A 24181-nucleotide genomic window follows, 5' to 3' on the forward strand; every position below is an offset into this window, starting at 1 on the left:
ACAGACGTACGGACGTTGTTTATGTTCGTAAATATTGTATGCAAATCTAGAAATTTGACACGTCTTTTAACAGATATAGCTGAAATGCAAAGCGAATAAACAGTACCAGAAGTCGAGGATACAACACGTTAGATTAGAATATACGATATTATATCTCTTTATCATTGCGCAAGCGAGATGTGAAAATGAATAAAGCGGTTCTAGAAACTGATAATAGAATTCAATATCGTTATATTTTGCTTAAATTTTGATAGATAAGTTTCATTTTTGACTAACGACAATACCTTGAAATACGAAGAAGAACGTACCAAATTCAGTTGCCCAATATTTTGCCACATCTTCCGTATACGAAGAAGAACCAATGACGTATCTTCTTCTACGGACCATTTCGACTATAAAAAATAAAAAAGAAAAAAGCAAAAGAAGCTCATCGAGACGTGGAAGTACTCGTAGATGCTGGCCGTTCGAGAAAACGCGGTAAGGGGTGAGGTAAAAATTGGAAATTCGCTGTATTTCACTCGGATCGTCCATTTCTGGGAATGTTTCACCCTGACACGGTGTACCAGCCCCTTTGGTGAAAATGTGACCAATAAGAACGGTTATCTAGTGGCGCAGAATCCGCAGAATTCAACCCTTGTTGCGGCCAACAGTCTCGATTGGTGCGGTACGATCCAATCGCACGCTAGCCGATATTGATCTCCTTGAACGGGGGTTGAATTGTTGAAACTTTTTTATTGGCAAAGTTGTAAAGTGTTTTATGGCTGACGGGGAAACTGGCGGCGGCGGTATTATGCGATGACCATGAGTTATTAAAATTGTCGAGGACGCTTCGATGCTTTTACGAATTAATGGAGAGGATTCGCTGAAATGACCAACGGAATGGTTATTATAATTTTCTATTTTGGAGCTTTTGGTAAATTTCTTTCTTCCTATTATGTTATCCGTTGCCAAATTTGCCATTTGATTTAAATTTGAACTCTTCCCTAGGTTATGCAAAATTGAAATATAATTACAAGCAAAGGTTTCTACAAGCATGTTTCTTAATACAGATAATAACTATTTGGAAATTGTGATTCGGAATTTCAAATGTTCTTTGAAAATATCGTCTCGTCGAATGTCAGATGCAGATTGTTGTCATAACGAAATGGATATTCATTGGGAAGGCGAAAGATGAAAAAACAGCCTCTCTTAAAATAACAGTTTAGAGAAAAATCATCGCCACTTTACTGTGTAAGCAAAAGTCACCCCCGTTGCGATATAATGGCATGTCGCACTCGATAGTATGACAAACTCTACAAAAAATGCATAGGGGAGAATGAAAATATGTCAGGCATTTATAAACCTAATCAAATTTATTTTCTATGGAGAAGATACGAATAGATTTGGCTTGATGCGCATGACGATGTTACGTTTTTATTTTCCGAATATATGATACGAACATTTCACAATGTTATTTAGAAATTGAAATAGAAGGAAAAAGAGCGAAGGGTAGATGAAGAAATAACAAGTTTTTCCTTTAAGAGGAGGATCGGCAAAGAGGGTATACAGAGTAAAAAGAGGGGTGGAAATGGAAGGAAAGAAGAGAAAAGAGAAGAAAGAGAAGTAAAATTCAATCAACATCAATACATGTAACAAAATCAAAAAAACGAATGCCACGCCTCTGCTTATCGATACATATGGGAATTTACTAATGTTTCAATTCGTTAACAATAATATAATATGTGTTAGTAGAAATGAAATTAATGATTCAATTATAAGTTAGATTTCATTTAAATTTCATTTTTCCCTCGAACAAATGTCTCGTGTGCGCGATTCACCCTAATAAATCAGAAATTCAGTTCTGCGTGTCCAATCATCGATAGTGCGAATCGCAGAGAGAATATCGGCTATAACGAATCGAAATATATTCTGTCACGTGCGTGCATCTGCAAGGGTGGAGACGATTGTCTAGTAGATTCGTACAAATAGACATCAATATACATATATAGATATACACGGTATTTCAAAATGGTTGAGTTGCGACCTGTGGTTCCTCCGAAATCATTTGCTCCTCAACAACCCTGTTCGAGACGAGTTCTATACGATGCAATAAAAAATTGATTTTAATATATATTAGATAGTGGTCAGGACGCTTATTTTTTATACATTCAGTACATTTTAATCGGTTATCGATGTTCCGAGTTCATCTTCTGCTTGATACTCGTTAGATCCATACTCTGAATTAACGTTTCCACTGCTCATTTTTTCGACAAGTACAAACTTTAGGCCAAGCTTTACGGAACACCCAGTATATACATTATATACGAAAGCGAGGCGTATAGAATGGCGCAATACACGAAATGCGCGATTTATGTAATCGGTCCCGATGCAAGGAGGATGATTTAGGATAGTCGGGGACGTAATTCACCGAACGATTTGGTTGATCGAATTGCCAAAACGCGTCTATCGGTTCGATTGATTAAAAGCTCGGCTGCACTTTTGGGGTGGCTCGATTGAAAGTCATATTCATACGGGAGCGGGGAAGGCTGCGTTTTGTCGAGATCGTGTTATCGTTCCTCCTGCTAGGATCAACCCTACGACGAACAACCCCTAATTTTATTCGTTACGTATCTGTTCAGTTTGGTTAAATGTTGGATCGTGCAGCGACGATTAACGCGCAATTTATTCGATTAACGAATGTGTTGAGTAATACGCGAATGGTGTATACGAACGAATAAATGTTAATTGGCAGATTTGAGTGGATTATGGAGTTTGTACGATACGTACGAACCTACAATCAGGCATTGAAAAAAATTGGATACACTGGGATCATCTTTAGGTGAAGCGAAGGTGTTATACAAAATAAATAAATAAAATTTCTCGGAGAGAAAACTTGTGCGATAAAGAATAAAAATTGATCGTCCATGGAATCGCAAGCCCGAGAGTAGACTTTGTTCGTCAAGGTTCGTCGGGCAAGGAACAATAAGAATTTATTGAGCAAGAAAGAACACTAGGGATGATGACATTTATAATCTTTCACGAGAATCATAGATCAACGATGTTTTTGCTCGGCTTACAGGGGTGTCTTTGGACACTGAATTCGATTTTAATTATTATTAATCGTCCTTCGTCACCGGGAGGGGTATTAGACTTTCCTCGCTTTCCCGTATAGCGTTCATGCTAATGTTCATTAGCTTTTAATCTTTCTGACAGCGAATACAAAGTTAGCAAAGAAATTGTTTCGTACGAATTACGCAATTTAAACGATCGATATGGCAACGATAATACGTTGACGTACGTGAAATAAAGATATCTATAGCGGCACATGAGTTAGCGAATATAGCCTGCATGCTAATTTATTATTTTAAATATATTCGACGGTTTTAACAACGAGTAATCTCGTCGTTAAACCTCACCGACCAATCATTCTCCTACACATAAACCTCTATATATCTACTATTTGATGTGCAAAATCTCGGAATATTCATACTCTAAATTGATTATTATTTCTTTTCTTTTTCTTTTTTCTTTTTTTTTTGCAACTCGTTGATACATAATTCATTATGGTGTTACAGAGAACGAACCACCGAACGTGGAAACGTAGGCTTTTATCTCCGTTGCAAAGTGACGACAGAGGAAAACAAAGTAGCGACTACTTAAGAGGAGAGTATCGAACCACTTAAGCAGTAATCTGTCGAGGAGCGTCCTCTTTATTCGGCCCTGTCAGGGGTGGTTTGTGTACACTGGCCAGTGTACGTGGCAACCCCTTGTAGGTGGGGTGTATCCTGCGTAGCTCGCCGCAAGGGTAAGTAACTTTTGTCTCTCGTGGACACGCGATTCTACCGGCGGGGGTCTTTCACGAGAATTTCGACGCACGTAGATGGAAGCTAGCCACTCAGAATGGTCAGTTTATGTGGTTTCTGGATATTTATGGGGTGCAGGAACGATCCGAGGGACCTGATCACCGCTGCCAGCTATATATCCTACAAATTGGACGCGGAAACTCGTGAAAATGCGAGCCAATGGCATGATCGAATTTCCGCCGTTCGCATGTATTCGCTCTATCGAGCTTTCGAATACTCGTATCCCATTTAATGTTTTCGAAAAGACGACGGGTGCTTTATCTATAGATACGCGATGACTCTCGAAAGTGTTGGAACATTTATCATAGAACATTCTATGCTAAACTTTTTGAAACATCACTGACGGTATAACGAGATGCGATTGTCATAGTTATGTTGGTAAAGTTTGAAATAAAAAGATAGAATGGAAGAACAGAATGAAAAGAATGGACATGAAAAAGAAAGGTGTTACTTAGGATCTTTAAAAGATACAAACTTTGAAAAAGCAACGACTCACGCGTTGCAAGGTATCGAAGCTTAATACGAAGCAAACGATACGATGAATTACGTGTAGCCGTATATGTATATTGCGTTATGGTGCGCCGTACGCGAGCACTTGTAATTTAATATTCGCACCCCGTGAACACGTTCATTACTTAAGTCCACACCCGGTACGATGCATCCCTTTGCTCGTATATCCATGATCATTCTACCAGGACTAATGCACCGTGTGGCCAAATGCTCGATGCGATTTAAATGCCAGGGGTTAGTCAAGTATCTCGTCTACGGTAGTTAACACCCTCGACACAGTTTGCGCCAGCAATTCCCTCTTCCTTCTTTCCTCCAGGGACTTGTTAACAGCCGTTTCATTCGCAATCCACGTCTGCTGTCATTTATTTGCATTTTTTGTTGTTCAAGCTAATTTAGTAGCGTAACGTTATCGTGTTCGGTCGAAAAAGTTTACTTCGTTCGGAAGCAATTACATCGATCGTTCTTTATAAGAAGAAATTCATGAAATTATTTCAGCCGTGGAATAAAGGACATAGATAAAGATAAAGATAAAGGAACAGTTTTTATAAACTCAATTATCGTAACGATCGTAGGATGTAGCAAGGTTTCGATAGATTTTCTTACGATTTCAACTTATGCTTGACGAATTATGCTATGTGATATTGCATTTTGGTGGTCGCTAGGGGTATTTCTTGCGTTAAAACATTTGACGCGATACATTATACGAGGGAGTTAATGTAACGAGCCAAATTACGAGCGACACGTGTGCTAATTCGAGTTTATAATTTTAACGGCGCGTACAGAAACGATGCGACGATTCTCGCTGATTTAATTAACCCCAGGGGTTCCATTTCGTCTGTCGTTTCGAGTAACGCGTCCTCGATACTTTTTAAGACAGTGGTCATGGAAATAGCGACCAACTGTAACAAACCAGTTTATAGTAGCGTTGTCAGTCGGCACACTGTCGCTATTAACAGCAACATCTTAATAATTTTTATGTTATAAGATACAGAATACAGCGAATGAAACGAAGTACTTTGAAATAAAATAACTTAACACGAACTGTCGCGGTAATCCACGACTCAACGATGCCAGTTGAGAATTCGTAGATAATAATATATCGTAACATTACGAACAAATGAAATATACAACGAACATGAATATTCGGATCTTATTTACCAAAAATATTAGCCAGAAAAAAATCGATTCGCGAATTACGTTATTATTTTCGCATTAACGGAAATGGAATTAATAAAAATTAATTATCGGAAACTCGTGGATATTTACGACGTCGACGAACTATCTACCGAGGCAGGGCCTTTCGAATTAATTACACTTCGATGCAATTTTTCTCTGTCCCATGGATACAAATCGGAATAGAACTCGAGGGATGCTCCTTGGTTTCCATGGCTCTTGGATTTTCGTTGTATCGTTAGGGTGGTACCCTGCCGCGCTTCCGGTATCCGGTTCCGCCAGCTATTTTTATATCAAGGGAACCAAGGGGGCGATGATTCCATGGAATCTGAAAAGTCAGTCGGGCGAAAACGGCGACCGCGTACGAAAAGGGAGAACGAATCTGTAAGGGAAGAAACAGTGGAGATAGAAGGGGGACGAGACAAGCTAGCGATACGTCGTCACATCCGCTTGGACGAACAGAGAATCACGACGTGTCATTTGTCAGCGAGATGCTTTTTCCGGAAACTCGTCGTTCGCAGGGAGTCCGCCGGAAGTCGCCACGCTAATCATTCTATAGAAAATGCGCACGCTCAGTGTTTATTCGATTGGATCGAGCCGTGCCTCTTTTATCCTATCAACTTTATTCTATCGTTGTTCAATTGTTGATTTCATCGAGTTCGTTTTGAAGTTTATATATTATTAAAACGATAACTTATATTTACATACTTGCTACCCATAAGCGAAAATCCTCTTAAACTCTGTACCAAGCAATAAAGAGAAATGAATATCGTAGAACGTCAAAGTGATTATAAAACATCGTTGTTAAATATCCAAGATCGTCGTGTTATAAATCATCGTCTTCATCAGGGAGAACTCGAGCAGAAATCGTTCTACGCATAAATTCTCTTCGAATTTACGATTCACGGTTGCCGCATTAGACACGGGTAACTTTTTATGGTGATTTCGATAGCCGCACACGCTTCGTTCTTGCTCTCGGTGCGCATCCCCCACGCGTACGATCGAGAATTTGTCGAATCATCCTCGACTGAACTCGCAAGGGCTTGTTCCATTGTACTCTTTTAGGGTCTTGTAACGTATCTGCATTCCCTTTCTTCCGGCGGCGAGAAAATCGTAAACTATATGAGGTAGAAACATCTAAATACGAACGAATTGTGTTGGACGAATATTATAGGACCGATGTGTAAGGTTCGTAGGGAAGCGACTTTCTAATAGATTTCACTATTACCACGAGTGTATATCTGGTAGATTATAATGCTGCGAACAACTGGAGAATTATGAGAAACATTTAAAAGGTAGCGATAAGATTTGCAGACTAGGAAAGACTTCACCTGAAAATTTTCTTTCTGCTGTACGTTCAGCGAAAAAACACAGACTTACGAGAATACTCGTCGTCTTTGTGACTCATCGAATTCGCGTGGAGAAGTTCCTTGCAACAGTTCGCACAGATAAATAGATCGAGATAAATGGATTCCTCGAATAAATTCTGAGAACTATCCTTCGAAAGACGTATTTATTCCCTGGCTCGCATAATGCAAACTTGTATCTTATCTACATATCTCAAGCAATAGCAGTGGGTAGGGTAGACCATAATCTGGCACGGAGACGATCGAAACCTTTCAGAAAAATGAATTTATTCCTGGATTTATGTCCATCGTTTGCCGTCGTCTCGCTCATAAATCATCTGTATCCAAAACGGAGATGAACTCGTACAGTAGCACGCGAAGGAACACCCTTTCGTACGAAACTTTGGCAAGTTTTCCCTCGACTGCGTATAGAATTCTTTCTATCCCTCACCCTTTGCTCGTGGTTAATCCTCTTGTATTGTTAAACGTCACGTGAAACGCCGTGTCCACAGAACGAATTACGATTCTCCCTCGAGAGAATCTTTCTTTCTTTTGTCACAAGTGCACTGGAAAATATAGTTTGATAACAGAAGTGGATTTTCGTAACGATATCGTAACAGTAGTGAGACGGTTTTGCCTTTTCTAAAAAGTAATTCACGTTGCTTTGAGTATTTATGCCAACTAAAATTATGTTACGAATAACACAGCATTGATTCCTTCTTAGATACAAAGCTATAACGTATCATCCGCGGTAAATAATCAAGAGGAAGAATCATAATATTATCGGAAAATATAACGATAATAAAGAATTTAGCAAAGCGAAAACTCAACGACGACGTAGTTTTTGGGACGAATTTCTGGGATAGAAGTCAGTTGGAATTGACAGTAACCAGGAGAGCCCGGGACATTGGCTCCAGACTTCCTGGCGCCGTCGCGTCGCTTCCCAGCTTTTGGCAAAACATATCCTATCTCGTCGTATCCTGAAGCGGGCGCCTAGCTTTTTTATGGCCACCGCCAGTACGACCCCCGGTTCCAGGCTTCCGAAGTTCCCCCATAAAATCTATTCTCCTCGTTGCTCTGCCCCCGACGATTTCTCTATATCTGGTTGCATCCTCCTCTGCAGACTGTTCCTCTTCTTTGCGAAAACTACCTTGTAGCTTGTGCCGATGGCGGATACTCTGTTCCTGGAATGGGAAACGGCACGTGTCGGTCTAGGAGATTAATTTCAGAATAAGAATAGGCTCGGGTGCTTGATCATTGAATTACTACAAAAAGACGATACAACGATCTAGCTTTAGGATCATGGATCATGGTTTAGACATTCGCCAAGATAGAAGTTTCGTAATCGTCAAACGAGATTATTTAACGAGAAGAATGTCACGAAAACATGATACGAAACCCTCGCACGTTATATAATCGAGCAAAGTCTTTCGCTAGTTTCGACATCCGCGACAAATTTCTGTTACTTTCAAAATTTCACGCTATATCTCTGAATCGTGCGCAAGCAAAATCGTAGAAACAATTTTATTCGACGATTTCATCTGAAACGACCCTGCTGCCAGCATATCTGTCGCAAAAGGAATAACGACGTTTTATGCCCCTGAAAAGGTTCAAAAGCTCCGATAACGTTAGAACGCTATGCTTGCTAGCGGGCAGACGTTCGGGTAGTTGACTCATTCTTACAACTTCCATGTATCTGGCTCCACTGATATCAATCTGATTCGGTCCTCGATAAAGTTTCTCCTAGGTACACGAGATGTATATAATGGAGAAAGTTTCTAGGATGGGTCTAGCAACGATTCGACGACAGGGTGTATCGCGAACGGTGGATAGGACAAAGGGGGTGATAAACTTGTCCGAGAGAGAAAGGGGCGGGAAATTGCTGGATGGAGGCATCTCCGGGGGTTGTTTCTATATTTATTGCCATTGAAGGGCCGAGGAACGGTGCTAGTATCTGCCGGTTTGCTCCAAAAATGAATCGCCTGGCGATCGCCTGGCAAACTGATTCATTCGTGGTTCCAGGAGCCACATGGAGATGTTGATCGAGATAGGACTTCGGAGATGGATGCTTGGTCTTCCGTGTTTGCTTTGCTGAAATAGGATGAGGGATAACAAACGATTTTTAATCGCGTGACAACGATTTATGGAAAAAGTGCGAAAAAATTTCGTTAGCGAGCAACAAGAACTTTGTGAAAACTTTAATAACTTCACGAGTTGCAAAATTATCATTATTAATACATTCGCATGTAACATATTGATCGGTGATATTATACTTTTTATATGCGCAACGTAAAGCAAAATAGAACAAACAGCAGGGCAAATAAACGAGTACCGCTTGAATATTACTTCAGCTTTGTGAAATTTAACGAATTCTGCAATTCTTAGAATGCACTCAGGCCCTGAGTAGAAGAGAAGTATATTATACCCTTAGGAAGTGCGATAAATTTTATTTTCCAATTAACGTTGATACCGTTTGTCGCGATAAAAATTTCACAAACCTTCGAACGTAGAATAAAAATTTATTCATTAAACAAAACGCTTACATACTCATAAAAATGTACTATCAGCTCGACGCGAGCGGTGCTTGCTCCATCTTGGAGTCTCCGCAGGAAACGGATGATAAGGCAGGCCAAGGCTAACGTTTTCCACAAGAGAGAAAACATTTTCCTCGTGCGGTAAAAAAGCAGAAATGAATGAAAATTGGATTATAAGCGCCGTCCTGGCAACTGTCCAACCGAAACTTTTCTCTTTGACGCTGCAAGCTCAAGATTTATCTCGTGCTATCCACTTTCCAATCGATAGTCGGTTTGTCCTGGTTTCTCAAATACATAGTTGCCAAATCCCCGAGAACACTCTCAGAATGTATTACGTTTGTTTCCTGTAAAAGCGTGTCGTAGCGAAATAACCTTTTCACGTAAAATGATAAAACGATTCTCTTTGTTTGCTGGTACCACTTGTGTATTTTTTATCGACGGAACAAGCGCAAATGTTACAGAGCTTTGCAAGACGGACGAATATAATTTGAAAAATGATGTGTCGGACGAGAATCGGTTGTTAAAGTTGTAACGTTGCTGTAACGACGACAAAGTAGAGGTAATTATTAAGATTTTGGCAACGAAATACTGGCCCCGTTCCTATTCTCTTCATGCGTGACGCCAAGTCCGCTATGAATACGCTTTTTCCGTGTCAATAGATCTCTCAGTTCTGATGATTTTCTTCTTAAAAAACTACTTCGTATTTTACAAGAGACGTTTGCACGGTTATCGCATAATTGGTACTCAGTTTCTCGAAAAATGAATGACTACCATAGGTATATTAGAAATAATGGGAAATTGCAACGTGTTTGGAAAAATATCGTTCGTAATATCGTCGCTTGCTCTCCACTTGCGATCGGTTCGTAACACAAAAGTTGCATAAATCGTACGTCGAACCGAGCGAGCAAGCGTGATTAAAGTTTCCGGGCTGGTTGAAAAATCACGTAAACGCAGTCGGGTTGTCCTCGAGGCATTTGAAATGCAGGTCGTGCCCACGTATCCCGAGCTATTTGCCCGCTACGTATATCGAGCATCGCCCACGCCCTGCCGGTTTATGCACAGGTGCATTCTGTTGGGCGACAACGACAACGTGAAAAGGACGCCTACGTTTATTTTTCTTTCGTAGCGCCGCCGACGCGCGAAGAATGCGAGGAACGCGCGAGCTTACGCGTCTTGTGGGTGGCCTACGCGATTAGAAGAAGCAACAGGCTGTTAATCGTCCTTCTCGTCATTTTATTCGCCACAATTTCACGGCGTGTCGACGGCCGTGGACGTTGGTCATCGCGTTGCGAGAAAATCGACGACCACTTCCTTCGTGTGTAGATAAATACCGGATGGCCGATATGTGTCATACTTTTCCGCGTAACTCTTTTAATTCCGACCTCGTTATATAATAATCCAACGAGAAACGGAGACAACAACGATTTTCGGGAAGTCGCAGGGGTGAAGCATACGGGAATCATGCTGGTACACGAACGTTTATTTTGAACGAATAATGAACTGGCGACTGGTACTTGGCCTGGTAAAAGTGGTATATGCGGTAGAGCGAGTGGCTCGTTTTAGAGGCTGTATAGTGGATTTAAAATGAAGCGTGAAGATTTATGTTTGTCCTGTGTACTTGATACGTGCGATATCGGTTTTTCTACGATATCCAGATCAAGTTGAAGTTCGTGATTAAGCTTGGCTCGAATCAAGAGTGTCGATTTTCGGAGGTATTGGACTTTTTACGACAAAGAAGTAAGTTTGTCAGTAATCGGCAATATCACCTATACAAATAACATCGGCGTTCGCTTCCCTTACACTTTAACAACTTTATAATTTATTCGTATCGTGGGTCAGAGATCGTGTAATTATACGTAATCGTGTATTTCCCGTTGGCAGACCGTAAGACAAGTTTCTGTATATTCTATGCTTCGAACTATACAGACGTCTCAGAAAACTCGTTAAACGAAAGACGAGCAGTTTTTTAACAACACAAACTACGCGAGTAATATACGATAACGAAAAAACGTGATGTCATCGACACATTCATACTGTACGAAGGAGAGTAATATTTTTGGATTTCAGTCTCACGCTATTACTCAGCAGGTTAAATTTGCATGTGACAAAAACAAGATAGAAGAATGAAAAATCGGGACGGAGATTCTCTTCCGTTTGTGTTCGTTTATAACGAATTCTTGTCATTTGATTTCACGGAATACGATACACGGAGTAGCGTAAAGCGCGTTACATCATTGCGTACTACGAAACGTACACGGTTCTGAATGGAGACTGGCTGGCATGACCAAATTTGGTGCGGTCTCGATTCTGTACCCGATGCTGGATTTGTTTCCAACTCTACTTACAACTTGCACGGACCTCCTAACACGTTTTTATGGAAATCTATTATTTTTCGCGGATTTTCTGAGATAATTCTCAGCGAACCAGCGAACTTTTTAAATCGTTTTCTTATTATCGTTAGATTTCACGGCTTTTCAGGAAGCGAGACATTCGGAGATCGTTCGCTGTGTTTTCTTGTCACGCGTATGATTGGTTCTTTTTATTTTTAGAGGAGAGTCTGTTTATTTGGATTAGTTATTTGGATGAAGCCAGGGAAGTGCGTAGCGCGGCGAGGCCCGCGCGAGATTGTTATCGATCATCGTGTTATTGAAATTTTCTGAAACGAAGAATATCGCGTAATTAAATATCTTGCGATTTGCAAATTACCTGCTGATATAATTATCAGAAATTTTCTGTATAATTTCTAAATTTATTTAAAGTACGTACTTTCGTAATCGGACAGTAAGAAACACATAATACAGTTGATTACGAACATTTTTAACGAAATATAAAATGTTTTTAACAAATTCCTAAATAAGCATAGTAATATTGATATTTTGAGGTAATACGATTTTCAAGTGAATTTTTAAGATCGAATGTAAAGATAAAAAACGTTTAAGGATTTAGTGATGGGAATGTAGTAGTAGTACTTAAGAAGATATACTTTATTGGTATTATTCATCGTATTTATAGACATACTAATCCGACTATATCTAATACACGAAACAAGATTTCCAAAAGATAATAGCACTTTTATTTATTTATTTATAACTCGTATAAAATTATTGCACCTTTTATAATTAAAATCTTCGATCGGATATTACAATTACAAATATTAGATATTAAACATTAAAATTTCATTGTTGTAAATATCGCTGCAACTATACGTTAGAATGCATTGAAACGGTATAACGAGTATATTCCTGATTCGAAGTAAAAAAAAAACTAGAAAACTTAAAAAAGAAACTAGAGAAAAAGACGTTTGCCAATTGCCGTCTCGTTCGGAAAGGGTACTCAAGGCGCCTTAATTTTTTCGTGACACGCGCCGTCACTGACCTTGAACGAGAGGAACGCTCGAAACTGAAACGGCGGAGTCGCAAGAGTGTTGTCGGACGTGTGGTTGTGCCCGAAGTGACAAATTGATTTTGTGCAACGAAACAGGGCTTCTTTTCTATCTATGGATATTTTTTACGGTGAGTAGAATGTACGAATAGCCGGATAATATCGCGAAACCGACGGCTGGTGGCGATGCTGCCGGTTCCTATTGATTTTTCCGTGATTTCCGACAGATGGGCGTGCTGCTCTCGTTTAGACTTTTCCAATCGTTCCTGCTCGTTTTCACACCGATAAAACGCGATCTCCCGTGTTACTTTATTAATCGCTTAGAGGCATACACCTGCCACCTGGCCGTATATGACCGTATACGTCTGAGAGTCGAGGCGGATTACGGGCGAGCTAACCTCAAAAACGAAGGGGGTAGGACCACCAAACGGGTGTCTCCCGAAATAGAGATGATTCACAACATCGCGACAAATTGACAGCTCGTGGCCTCTCCGCTCGTGCGTCTGTGCATCAACTTGTGCCGTTTGTTTCACGTTTCGCAAATCGATCATCGAAGTAGATTTCGCCAACACTTTACTCTGTATCGTACTCTCTCCTCGATGCTATCCTCTCGTTCCTCCCGTTTCTCTCTTACGTTTCGTTAAATGCGCGACGTGCCAAAACAATAGGACCGGAGAAAATCAATAGGCAGGCTGTAAGAGGTTAAATAGGGAAACCCATCTGCTACCACTGTTCACGAGACTTTATCAAGTTTCTGCGTTTGGCCATGTTCGGGACCCTAGAAAATTCCTTCTGATTTCGCATCGACGATTTGCCACGATTTTTAATTCCTCGCGATGTCACCAGGTCTTTTGTTTTACTTTGTTTCTAATCTTCTTCGCTTTTTTTCATCCGCCTAATTTTCTCCAGGAATCTTAGATAAGATACCCTTTCTCGTATTGTGCCCTTAAGGTCGTTTTTTATTTTTTTGTTTTTTGAATCCATCGGGGGAAATATATAAATCAACTCTCCTTTCTTCGGCGGTGTAGTAATAAATACGTAACACGTCCCGTATCAGTGTTCGATTACCTTAAATTCTTCGAGAATATCGTCGAAGTAAAATTGTCATAGCTCTTTTTATGGTCGTTTGACGGGTGGGTCATAGTGATTTTTTAAAAGCATATCGGTGATTTATCGGGTCGCGACGTTCGATTAATTTTTAGCCTTTGACGATTATTGAACTACTTTGCAATTCCCCTTCTTTCACGCGTGCCTATCTTTTTTCTTTCTCCTTTCTTTTTTGTTGCATTCATTTCGTAGGTTTTACTCTAACGCGAATCCTCCGAACAACCTGAAACTACCGAATTCTCTATTCTTTTACTTTTACTAGAATTTTTTGCGTTATAGAATATTATTAAGTTTGATAAGTCGTCTGATACAGTCGGAATAAACAAAATAACAATGAAATACAAATAAGTTGGTAAAATAGTAACAAGTTTCCAAACTAGGATTTTTGTAGAACTATATAGGCGTATATTTATAACAAATAGGATTTCTTTTATTTAAAAAAAAAAAAGAAACTGTAAATTCGAAACGGCAGAAAGCGCGATGATAGGAGAAACATTTTCTCATTGCAAATTGCCTTTAATAGAAAAAGGAATGAAAAAAGTTGGTTTAGTGGATGGTGAAACACACAGTTTTCCTATGTTTGCCGTGCACTTTCGGATTTAGAGTTCTTAATTCGCGCGGTGCGTGACCGATGCTCCTCCGCAGATTTATTTCCGTGGAATTGAGCCAGACTCACAATTTAATTACCGCGATCCACTTGGAGCCAGTTGAGAACTCGGCTTTAAGGTTTCATTGAGTTTATCCGAAGTGACGATCTTTATTCTCCGATCGACGCGAATAAAAAGGCCTCGCGGAAGCGGAAGGCCTCGAACAGCCCTCGTGACTCATTTCCAACGGAGATATCGCTCGGGATATTGCCATTCGAACGAATTGCACGATATCCAATCATTTGTAACCCCAAACTTCTTCAAATTTAATTATAATTCGTCTCAAATTCTCCTTTTTCTCTTCCTTCCTTTGTCAACGATATCGGGTATGAAATGTTTTAAATTCTAGCTATATATCTAGTTCTTTCTATACGCACGGTTGGTTAAAGGCTAGGAATCCCTAGGCGCAGGATTTCAATTATTCACTAACTATTTAAGTTTATTTGTCGCTAAGCCGCGGATGTTTAAGTAATTGATTTTCTAACAGACATAGAGATGAACAATAAACATTTATTTCGCTCCTTAAATATTAGTTAATAATTAAATATTTGAAATGCATAAGCATCCGTGTTTCTTGGACATACTTATCATTTATATAAATACCGCTTGTGAGATATACAGTTTTAAAATTCCGTCTTTGTTTATCAGGATAATGATCATGAGCAAATTGCATATAAAAATTGAATATACGTACCGAAGACGGCAAGCATATGTCTAACGTATATCGAAGATATCTAATGGAAGAATTTTAAAACGTTGGAAAGAAAAAATTCAGGATTTTTCTACTACCAAGAATTGTATTATATCATACGAAGGACTGTGAGTTACATAGGGTGTATCGAATTTGACTAAATAAATCGGTGGTATGTGAAAGTAGGTAGTCAGAATAAGATAGAATATATGTACATACATATATGGAAATAACAATCTAAGAGACATAAAAGTATCGATGCATCATTTCTTCTATGGACGATGACGTAGAAATCAAGATTGCGTTATTACCGATGCAGTTATTATTACCGATGCTTAAACGCTTCCATTCAGGAATTAGATATTATTATTCATGCTGTCGATAACTCTGGTAAGCTGAACGGTCGCGCATTTGATTTATTTCGTAGAATTGATTTACTTGCCATTGAAAGCGGATGAATGAACCGAGAAAACTAACTTTATGCTTTCGTACGATTTTCAAGTCGCGAAATCATTACAGGCAATTTAAATTTCTTTAGAATCCTCGTTTGTTTGATTTATTACCGTTTTTTATACGATAGTTTCGTTTCGAATTCTTGGTTTTCAATTAGAAATTCTACATATCCTCGATAAGATGTTAATGTTGATTTCTTAACGTAGTTATTAATGAGAGTATCAGCTAACTGAACGATTAGTTAGTCCAACTGTTATGTAACGTATACTACATTAAACTTACAGATTAATCAACTCGGAAATAACGATATAATGTTTGCAATTGAAGAGGAATCTGCTTATCCGTTGTTCTACTTATCTACGAAATAATTGATAGATTCGTAATATATTCGTAACACATCGAGTACGTAATATTTTCGCTAGCATTGTCTAAGAAATAGATAACATAAATAGCATAAATATAAATCGTAGTAACACTACTTTCATCAAGCATTGTAATAAAGAAATGTATTCATCTTTTGTCAAGTTATTCTGTTGTCTCACAACGACGATACACGATTATCGTCATCCTTGTAGCTACAATTAGAATAAAATTGAATTTCTCGCCAGAAATCAATCTTTTATCCGTGTATATAGCATAGGGCTATTCATAGTTTGCGAACGCTTGTATCATTTTTCTTTTCGAAACAAATGCCCGATTAAAACGTTTCATTGTAAAAGCTGGTGGGTCATTGTATGGCAAAAATTGCGTCTGTAAAGGGATTACGCTTTTGTCGAACGGAGTATTTCATTTTCGATTATCGATTCATTTTCGTCACGGTTGCGACAAAACATTTGGCTCGGCCAAAACACACGTTTGTGCCTTTGGAAGACACAGTTCCGGTACGAGCTGTATAAATAGAAGCATGCGTATGTCCGGTGCGTGTAGAATATGCGATGCTTCGAAATAACGCGTTCTTTGTGCATGAAATGCGTACGCGCGCGCAATACAGGCAGTGTGCACGAAGTAACTACAGGGTTGCTGTGCGCACGTGTCTCTGCGAAGATCATAATGGAGTTACGCGCCTCGGCCAACGCAGCCAGCGATGACGGGTAATCGCGTGAAATCGATTTTGTCATCGACTCGTTGTGATTAAGCCGAAATGGAATACTCGGGAGGTACAAGTTACGCGTCCGAATAACTTGGAACGTGTCATTTGTAATAACATAAATCAGCGATCGAAAGTGACGTGGAAGAATTTTAATAGCTTCTATTTAAAACATGGATTGTACAACCTCTTTTGGAACACGTTGTCACGTTCGAAGTTCCGATGAGAACAGACAAAGAAAAGTTCTTGAAAATAAGTTTTACTTTGAACAGAACGTGTAAAATATAGAACTAAAAGTGTTTCCATAAGAGGAACAGATATTTCGTTTATGGAGATTTATAAAGTTCTCAATTACAGTAACAAATATTGAATACTATTCGATGAATAGTACTACGAAGCGATATTAAATAATTATTACAGTCAGATTAATGTTCCGAATATGTTATTTATCTGTAATTTACATAGACAATTCACAGTTCAATGTTTATTCGTGTTTGTCTTTGAGACGAACGTTTGTCTTTGAAATTTCCTTTGTTTGGGAAAGTAAGAACGTACTGAATACATACACGATAGTTATATATAAGTATTGTACTAATGTAATATCATACTATTCGCATGTTTATCGAATAAAAGATATGAAAATCGTGACATATGTAATTAATACCTTCGTATGAAATATAAGCCGGTATTTTTCTGTTTAAGGGTTCGTTCTTCGAAAATAAAGTTCGAACGCGTTTAGTTAAGAATCGGCGCGATACCTGCGTACGATAAATAATCAAATTTATTTTTCCTGGAAGGAATCACGTCGTGTCGGCTTTTACGTGTTATCTGGCCGGACCCTATGTTATAGGATTGCTATTGTATTTCAGTTTATAACGTTCATCCTTTATGATTTTCATATCTTCTATTCGATAAACGCGTGAATAATATGTTATTATATTGTTACGTATAAAACTAGTACTTCGTCCGTTTGGTTCTTTTATCTATCGCTCGTGATCTTATTTAATACGCGTTCTAAAATAACTTGTGTCCATGGAACTTTTATTATACAGATTCTAAAATATCTGTTCACTTGTTAACATTTGTTTCGATAAAAATTTCACAAGAACAGATATTTTCCTAAACGAAACATACAAGTTGGAACATAATTCTTTTAAAAACGAAAGATAACTGTCTATTTTGATCTCTGGTGTAAACGTTTTGCTTTCGACCGTTTCATACCCTCTGCCATTGTTATCTCTGTTTCGTTGTTACATCACGTTATCGTTATCGTCATCGTTATCGTTGTTCTTGTTATTATAATAATATTACACTACACATTCCATTTGCATTCTTTTATTCGAGCTTGATACGTTTTGTTCTTGTCGTTGCAACTTATTTACTATTTAGCCCTGTGTTATTACGATTAAATAATAACGGGGAAATAGTTAGAGGAAACAAAACGTTGAGATAAGAATGAAAAAGAATAGAGAAAGATGCGTAGAACATTAAAAAAACATTGAAAGTTTCATAGGATATCGTCGATGGATAGAAATCCAAATGTTTCAACGTTGATAACCCCTGGTTCACGTGTTTATATGAATCTAATAATATTCAAACGATATACATGGCACTATTCAGCATTGACGCGTATCGTCAAACATTTTCGTATTATCTGTGCGAAAGGTCTGCGTAATTTTGGATAATCATGTAATTTCACGGTCATTTATTTAATATTCGTATATTTGCCCCGTCAGATTCGTTTCTTTTCCGTGGCTCCGTTTCCCTCGAAGGAAACAAACGACTTCGTTACGGGATCATTATGGCGATTGGTGAACCACATTGAGACGAAGTGGACTCTCGGAACCAATTATACGCCTTGTTACATTTAATCCTCATTAACAGGTTACGTCGCTAGTTTATGTATACTATACCAGTGATGCTGATAACGATAATAAATAATATCTCGATATCTTGATGTTAAGCAGAGTAACAGGATTAATGGTTATTTAAAAAGAAAAAAAGAATTACGGGAAGATCGATGAATCGATTTCGATTCGACGACACATCGTTTGAGAGACACTGTTTGTCACGAATGCACGATCTTGCACGATGCACGTCGAGACAACGGTATGCCTCGTTACTTTTTCTGCGACATTACACGGGCTGCTAAGGAATTTATTTAAAAGGGGACGATTGTTCCATTAAATTGCCTTCTTGAGGATAAAAGTGCATCGTTGTCCGTAGACAACGTTGTCATCAAGAAGGATTTTCTGATGTTCAGAAGGCAACGGTGATATTTCGATAAGATTGTGGAAAGCGAATTTCTCGTTATCTATCACGCTGTAGAGAAAGCAGATAATTATATCGTATTTATCGTACAACGTATATATAATGTCTAATGTATTTATTATAAATAACTATAGTATTTAGTATTTAACATTTAGGTACAAAGACTCGTGTAGTAAGTATATATGTGAAAATTGCTCTTTACGAACGTGAATAGGAAAATGAATAGAAATGAATCGCAGGTTCCTCTGCCGTTATACCGTCGCTTTACTTTTATTTCATAAAGTCGTTGTCGTCAGGTATACTCGTGTCTGCTTTCGATTTTTCTCATTTCTTATTCGTATGGTTACGCAAATTGCTGACTGGACCTTTCGCGATAAATTCGGTAAGGCTCGTTTTTCTGTGACAAAACCAACGATCGAAGCTTGCGTGTATCGTATAATTTGGACATACTCGTATAATTATTTCTAACTTGTTATATTATACACGGAGATATTCATCGGAGCGATGGAGGAACATTTGACGTTTTAATTAATGCGTATACGTGCAGATCTCGTTAAGCCAGCAGCTATAGGAATTAAATAGAACGCAAAATAAAGTGTCTCGGCTAATTGCTTTTTCGATTGTACCGAGAAACGCATTTGCGGCGCATGTAAATCAATTCAAAGAAAAATGTAAGCGTCTCAGCGACGGATTTTACGTCCAATCGGTATCTAAAATGTAAAGATATACTTTCGCTTATTTGATATTCACCCTCTGTAACTATAGAACTTTGTTTGCTTCTTTTACCATAGAAGTATATATATATATATATATATATATATATCGATACGGAAGGGCCGAATTAGCATAAAGTGAAAAATGATTGGGATATTAATCGCGGAGATTGCAAAGAGATAACGATATTTACACAAATTGTCTCAAGATAATAACTAATTGCAAAACTCGTGCAATATTCAAGCAATATTCGTCTTCTCCCATTCCATCTCTCTAAGAATAAAAGTATCGTTTCTATTTTCAGTTGTCACGTTGCGGTAATAATTATTATACAGATACTTGACGTACGCTTGCGTGATACGAAAGAAACTTTTGCAAATGGCCTTGTTGGTTATCGAAATTGCTAGTTTGTTATATTTGTTCGTTGTCATCGTCGCTCACCTGTTTCGCTGCGACTTATTTTCATTTTCCTAGCGGTATGTTCATCCCCACGATCCATCCGGGCGTCACATTTAATCCAAGATCACCCTTGTTTGCGCAGTTTTAGGTTACAACGCGTCTAATGGATTATCCGTACATTCAGCTCAAAGTACCTTTCACTCCGTTGTCATCGATTCAATGGAGGTCCGTGTGCTGCACATAAAAATAACAATGATTCGATGTTTACTCAACTTATTAGACGATTTTAGCGTGCTCCGTAGATCAGGGTGGAACATTTCAGCTGACGTTCCGATCCTACGCAGGAGTAACTGGCTTTTAGCGTCGACGATCTTTTCGAAACTGTTCCGTTTTGCTCCTTTTTTTGCCCGAAAAATGTTCTCTGTTTAGCGGTACATATCTCGTTAGTTAGTAGGAGCTGTATAAAGCATAGCGTAGCAAAGGATCGGATTGTTTGGAATCGTTGTCGGAAGAGGAAATGGCAAAGTCTACTTAGAAATTTCCGCCAAAATACTAAACTTAAGTCATGTTGCAGAAATCGACAACGTAAGAAGCATCGAAATAACTATATTAGACTGTATGGATTCAACGTTTGATCGTCTATTGGCCACTCGTCCAGCTCACCACGAGACAGCCTTCGTTTTCCACAAATTCGCTCGTATCTTCTCTGAGAGCCGTCGAACGTTCGAACATCGCATGGATTAGAATCCTAGATCAATTTTAACCGGCCGAGGCCATAGATCAGAGACCAGAATCGACAATGAAATCGCGGTCTATCGAGAGATCGTCTATTGATCGGTTGTGAAAGGCAGGCAAGCCATTAATCGCAAAATTTTGCGGAAATACGCAAGACATTCGGGGACGGGATGACGAGAGGGTGACGAGAGGGTGACGAGAGGGTGACGAGAGAGGGTGGATGGTACGAGGCGCGTGCCGATTGATCGGATTTACAGCCGGTTAGATTCTCTCTCGTAACGTAGCTACGTGTGCAACAAGCCCGTTATAAGATTACCCGTTATGAGCCGTGGCTTTATTAGTTATCTCTCGCGTCCTTTTTTACGATGGCCCAAGAGGACCTTTATTACATATTGTTCGGCTCGATCATTCCATCGACCGCGCATTGTTGCCTCCGCTTTTCGACAGACTTCCTCGTTACACGTGGAAATTGCAGCGCTACCGGCGATAAACACTATCGAAAGTGAAGTTTATCGGTGAATAAGTAGCCTCGAGTAAATTATTGCAAATAACCAATGTTGTAAGCAATCGAGGCTGAAAAATTACACGGTTTATAGGGCTAGGGATCGTCATGTCTTCGTCCAAAATCTTTTTAATTGCGATCGATGTCATCGGGTGAAGATAAAGGTCGAGAAATATATTAATAATTATATTAATATAATCGATTACATCGAATAATATATCATTTTCGTTATCGAATATATTTATTTGTTAGTGGATATATAGTGGATGAGAGAGAAAGCGTCTTTATCGATTACGAAAACGTAGTTTTTCCGATGTTCTTGTAAAATTAATTCGATGGGTGGCATTGCCTTGCCAAATTCAAATTTCGCAGAAATATCGTACACGCGCTAGCTCGATAAATACCAGATTAGCACGTGAAAGCAGGCTATCGAGAAACTGATCGTGCAAGAACTTTGCACAGTTGCCACACCCCGCGGTCCATCGAGGACCTTGACGCCGAAGCTGGCCTTCCGGGTTATAAAATCCAGAATTTATTCCATCTCTGTTCTCGGTGTTTCTCTCGGACCTTACGACGAGTCTCTCAACGCTCGCGAACGTACAGTACGGGGTAGTAAAGGTAGGAAGAGAAAAAAAAGACAAAGAGAGAAGGGGTGAAGGTGAAAGAGAAGGGCCAAGGGAGAGGTAGAAAAATGCACCTGTACATGTGAGAAATAGAATCCCGAACTGTCATTGCGACCACGTAGTTACGTGTACGTGAATATCGTGGGAGGGTGCGACATCGGGGGTTGAAATGTGTAGGTATATGGAGCCAACATCACCGGAGCGTCTCGGCGTTGGAGGCGCCAAAGCGTCGCGGCGCCACCCCCGGCGCCCGCCATAACGCCGCCAGCACCCACCTCCCTCGATTCTCTCCAACTCCTATCTTCCCTACTCTTCCTCGTTCTAGCGTTCTCCATTCCCTTTGCATCTCTTCTCTTGGCTTTTTTTTCTCTCTCTCGAACCGTCCTCTCTTTTCGTTCATCCGTGCTTCTTTCATATCGCTTTTTCTTTATTTCTTTTTCTACGGTTATCCCGATGATTAGTAATCGTATCAAATCAATCTTTATGTATCGTAACGGTGATTTTATAAATAAAATTATCGAGTAAGTTGAAAGACTGTGCGTCTGTGGTAATGGCAAAGATAGGGAAATCTGTAGCGAAGGGTTAATAGCTGACTCGTAAAATCTTCCAAACGTTCGACGATTCTCCTTTCGTTTTATAGAATATCTATTTTTTCTCTCGTCATCTTGTCTTTGCACAAGCTTCGTCCGTTAATTGTCGTCTTCGAGTTCGATGTTTGTTCTCGGGGATGCTGAATTTTGCGAAAATCTCGTTGGCGCCGTCTTGCTTGTTGTCTCGCGAAAATAGAGTCCTCCCGGTCCTCTGACGTTACAGCCGATCCGTAAACTCTCTCGGTCAACGATACATTTTTGCTTCTTTCGTTCTTCGTCTCTGTCACGTGTCAGAAGAGTCCCGGTTGCACCTGTTCTACCTCTGGAAGAAAATTTTCCCCTTCCCTTCACCCCTCCACCTTCCACCTTTCCTCTCGAAGAAGTTAATACTCGCTCGATGCGTTGCACGACGGAGTTATCGATATGATTTCTTTCCGGCCGTTTCTTTCTTTTGTTCTGGCCAAGAATAATTCAGTGCTTCTGTATCTGTTATTCAAATTGTGGCCGCGTTTTTCGCGCGTCTCACGCCGCGCGCCGGCTTTGAATTTCAAATCCGACGAATCACACGATAGATCGATTACTCGAAGTAAGAGCGACAGGATTTAGTTTTAGATATTCATACCTGTGACTTTGCGTTCCACGATGGCATTTTGTCCAAGTTCCTACTTTTCTTTCTGCTTTGTTCAATTATTTCAAACGAAATATTTTAATCGATCGGATACTAAATCGCAACAAAGTACGATTGTATAAAGAGATAAAAAGTAATTGGTTTACTTTGATTAGTTTTCAGAAGTGCCTGAGAAAGAAGCTGCAAGAGTTGTAGACACACACGCACACAGGAGGAACGAAGTATTCCGCGACGTAAGAGAGAAACGATTTTAAACTGTAAGTACCAACGATTCGAGCAGTCAGTTCCGATTTGCAAATCACGTTTGCTCGGTGGCCGGTTCGCTTTCTCGTCGAGATCCTCGTAAAGCTTTACAGGCTTCTGCGGCCTCTTCTCCGACTTTCTTCGTCCCTCTCGGTCGACTATGAGTCAGACGAATCGTGAAAGTGTCTACTACCCCCGCGGTATCCCATAAACTCAGCCCTGCGGACCCTGCCCTCGCGTCAAGTCCACGAATTTATCTCTATTCCGCGAGACAGCCGGCCGAACGATCCTTCCTGCAACCAATATGGAATACTTCTGGCCCATAAGCCCGAAAACGCGATACTTAATTGCGACAAATATGGCCCATAAAATTTGAATAGGCATCCGGCATGATGAACGAGGGTTCTTCGGGTCACACGCACCTTTTTCAGCGAATCGGTTGGAAGTTGATTCCGTGGGTTTGCTGTGTATACGACACGGATCCGAATCGGTACATTCTTTCAGTAATATTAAGTTTATCAAGACCCGCAGAAGACAATTTTTTATTCGTAAAAAGATTTCGTATATGTTTCGTAAGCTTGAAACTTTTTTGGAACGGGCAAAAATTCAGCTGGTGGATCGTAGTGGATACGGGGCGTGGAAACGAGGATGAAGTTCAGGTAGAGCATGGACGAGTTTCGCGAAATTAAATTCTTGAGGGAAGGT

General features: G+C 39.6%; 1 protein-coding gene across 4 annotated transcripts in view; it reads left to right on the top strand.

Annotated features, from left to right (window-relative positions):
* Positions 1–3765: 3765 nt before the first annotated feature.
* rhea (Talin_middle and talin-RS domain-containing protein rhea) overlaps positions 3766–24181 on the top strand; it is a 55539-nt gene continuing 35123 nt past the window's right edge. Inside the window, exons 1-2 of one of the 4 annotated variants that reach the window (XM_069124703.1) lie at positions 3766–3784; positions 23389–23490. The gene's annotated coding sequence lies outside the window, so the exon portion shown is untranslated. Of the gene's footprint in view, positions 3785–10726; positions 11143–12709; positions 12918–23388; positions 23491–24181 lie in introns of those variants that run through there. The other 3 variants (XM_069124704.1, XM_069124702.1, XM_069124707.1) reach the window with 3 other exon arrangements.

The sequence above is a fragment of the Bombus flavifrons genome, chromosome 12 (genome assembly GCF_040668555.2).
Source record: "Bombus flavifrons isolate JBK064 chromosome 12, iyBomFlav1_principal, whole genome shotgun sequence".
Taxonomy (NCBI): Eukaryota; Metazoa; Arthropoda; class Insecta; order Hymenoptera; family Apidae; genus Bombus; species Bombus flavifrons.